The sequence below is a fragment of the Schistocerca serialis genome, chromosome 1 (genome assembly GCF_023864345.2).
Source record: "Schistocerca serialis cubense isolate TAMUIC-IGC-003099 chromosome 1, iqSchSeri2.2, whole genome shotgun sequence".
NCBI classification, from domain to species: Eukaryota; Metazoa; Arthropoda; class Insecta; order Orthoptera; family Acrididae; genus Schistocerca; species Schistocerca serialis.
In genome coordinates this window covers 725,899,965-725,903,147 of record NC_064638.1, presented here as the reverse complement: position 1 = coordinate 725,903,147, position 3,183 = coordinate 725,899,965, and the positions used below count along the sequence as shown (strand labels likewise).

The 3,183-nt window shown below is 43.3% G+C and overlaps 2 non-coding genes across 2 annotated transcripts; one reads left to right on the top strand and one right to left on the bottom strand.

Annotated features, from left to right (window-relative positions):
• Positions 1–1,413: 1,413 nt before the first annotated feature.
• Trnaa-agc (transfer RNA alanine (anticodon AGC)) lies at positions 1,414–1,486 on the bottom strand. The gene has a single exon. It is a non-coding gene; the product is annotated as a tRNA-Ala (tRNA).
• Positions 1,487–1,651: 165 nt separating this feature from the next.
• Positions 1,652–1,724, top strand: Trnaa-agc (transfer RNA alanine (anticodon AGC)). Its single transcript has one exon. It is a non-coding gene; the product is annotated as a tRNA-Ala (tRNA).
• The last annotated feature ends 1,459 nt before the right edge of the window (positions 1,725–3,183 follow it).

The following is a 3,183-nucleotide window of genomic DNA, read 5'->3' as shown; positions in this document are numbered from 1 at the left end:
GAGAGGTGGTAAGGACTTGAAACAGCGCTACGGTCGCAGGTTCGAATCCTGCCTCGGGCATGGATGTGTGTGATGTCCTTAGGTTAGTTAGGTTTAAGTAGTTCTAAGTTCTAGGGGACTTATGACCACAGCAGTTGAGTTCCATAGTGCTCAGAGCCATTTGAACCATTTTTGAACTTGAAACAGCAGCTGTACAGAATGGATAAAAACAGACGTTATCTTCCCTTTCCATTAATATTTGTTCGTATTTATTTATTATGGTTAATTACATTGTCATTTCGACGTTATTTCGACTGCTGACGAAAATAATTAGATATTTGTGGCTGGTGAGAGGGACGGAGTTTTAATTGAAGCAAATAAATTCCAATTTGTTACCGTGAAAACTGCGTGTGACGTTTCTTTGGGATTTTTTTATATTCACTTTCAACTGTCGTCCTTGTATTTATCGTTATGAATGTTACCGGTGGCAGCTGCTGGGAGTGAGCTTCAGGCAGCGTGTGACCTGTTAGCGGTATAAAAATTTTTTAGCTCAGTGGTCGGATCCCGGAATCTTTTCGAAAGTAGTTACGTTGTTAAGGACATTTATTAACTTTGTAGTAGTGATACGTTTAACTGTGTGTCACTGGCCGAAGAGCTGCTAGCGAACCATATTTAATATGACAGAGTTCAGTACTACAGAGAGTGAATTCAGTTCCATCAATAAACTTGTGTGTGTACATCTGCTGATCAGTACGTCATGGAATTCATTGTTTAAGAAACCTACTGACATTCCTTTCAAACCATTCCGGAAAACTCTGACAGACCTAAACGAGAGCGCCTGAGAGTGGATATGAATCTTGCTCAACCACCCCACTCTCTTTCTGACCTGTAACGTAATATATCAACCATACTCATCTCACTTACTAGATGCTGATAAAAATTTACAATAATAGTACACGCTACACCTCCATCGTCGGCCCCGATAGCTGAGTGGTCAGTGCGGCGGTTTGTCACGCCCGGGTTCGACTCCCCGCTGGATCGGAGATTTTCTCTGCTCGGGGATTGGGTGTTTGTTGTCCTCATTATCATTTCATCATTATCAGTGGAAGGCAACGGGAAACCACCACTGGAATCACTTCCCTAGACGCTCATGCGGTGGACCTCTCTGACGAGGCTTTCCCCATGACAAGATCTGCCGTAAGGCAAAACACAGAGTTAAACATCCATCGTTATGAAACTGATAAACTACGGGGGAAACGTTGGATATTTTTCACAGACAACAAAGTAATGGTTGACTCATGGTGAAACAGTAGCTCACAAGTGACAAAAAACATTGGCTTGCTTACGGCATGCTGTCATAACTAATAGTTATGCAGGAACTCTTCCAAATGTCGTGTAGTGAGCTAAAGTTAGAGCTAATACATTAAAATGTTCTGGAGGCGCCGGGTATCGATCCCGGTACCTCTCACATGCTAAGCGAGCGCTCTACCATCTGAGCTACGCCCCCAGTTGCCATGGCGCCCGGCAAATTACTGTAGTACACGCGTTTGGTGAAATCTGCTGGTCGGTCGGTGCCAAAACTGGTTTGGCAGCTCCTGCGAGGGGCAGAGAAAGCACGAGTCCCCGGTTACTGTTCCATTACAGCATTCAAGGCTGTCATTTCTTTGCGTCTGGGGGCGTAGCTCAGATGGTAGAGCGCTCGCTTAGCATGTGAGAGGTACCGGGATCGATACCCGGCGCCTCCAGGTCCATTTTTGTACGACTCGGTGCCTAAAGCGTCAAGTGCCGCTCTATGGGTTCGAAGGTGTGGTATTCGATTCCCGATCAGTCCTAAAACTTTTTTCTGTCATTTATCACTTGTTTCATCCCTGAAAATGTTAGTTAAACTGAAAAATGCCGAACTGCACTGTGATTCAGAATGCACATTAAGTTTTAGGTCCATCTATAACTGGCTGAATATATCAGTTCAAAAGTCGATAGAAGGCAATGGCAAAAGGACTATATCTAGTAAAGCGTATAACATTATTTGTTTAGGGTTCATTTAAATTTTTATAATTTTTTTTTTTTTTTTTTTTTTTTTTTTTGCTTTGAAAATTTTCGCATATTGGTACTACATTTTCTGTAGATGTAAAGTAAAGTGTGCTATACTAGAGTTCGAAGTTCTTTGCACTGTATGTGAGTTATGCATGTAAAATATTATGTAAATTGTTTATTATGTTAAATAATTTTCTAATGACATTTTGTGTACAAATTATTCATATTGGTGTAAATTTGAAAATTTAAGAAATGGTCACGCTTAGGAACAATGTAAGAAATAGGTGTTATGTAAAACCTAGTGTGCTTTTGTTTGAAACGAAAGTGGCTCTGGAGAGTGGAAAAGGTGGATATCTCCAGCCGAATTACGATGCCAGAAGAATTCTACATATGCATCTGCTTAAACAATCCCCGTCCGCCCCGACAGCTGAGTTGTCAGCGCGGCGGTCTGTCACGCCAAGGGCCCAGGTTCGATTCCCGGCTGGGTCGGAGATTTTCTCCGCTCAGGGACTGGGTGTTGTGTTGTACTCATTATCATTTCATCATCAGCCGCAGGCAACGGGAAACCACCACTGGAATAACTTCCCTAAACACTCACGTGGTGGACCTCTCTGACGAGGCTTCCCCCATGACAATACCTGCCGTAAGGCAGAAAACAAAGTGAAGTAAACATTCCCCATGAAAATAGAGAGAAGCACCGGTGGCGGTATAGTGGCAGTCGACAGCAAACGTAAACAAATCAGAACCGCCTGAAGGGAGAGCAGCCCCGCCCCCCTTTTCTCTGTCGTAGGACTGGCAATCTACACCTGTGATTCGACCTTCTGCGAAAGTAGAACTAACGCATGGTTATAGGGGTCGCTCACCCACTCTGTTGCAGTGAAAGTCTTATTCGAATCCCGTAATGGACCACTCCTTTCAAAATCAGAACAGAAAACAACGCGCAACACACAAAACAAAATAAATTGGAGAACGCGAAGCACTCGATAACGGCAACAACGCAAATGCTTGCTGAGGCTGGCAATGACGTAGACGGGGCAGTTCATCAGGCCAGTCCTCTAGTGGTATCCTTTTACATTCAGTTTATGCACCTTTATGGCCCATGGATTATAAAAATTATGGTGTACACAAATCGGTCACAGTACTTCTCCTTACTTAGTTGTCTTTCAAATA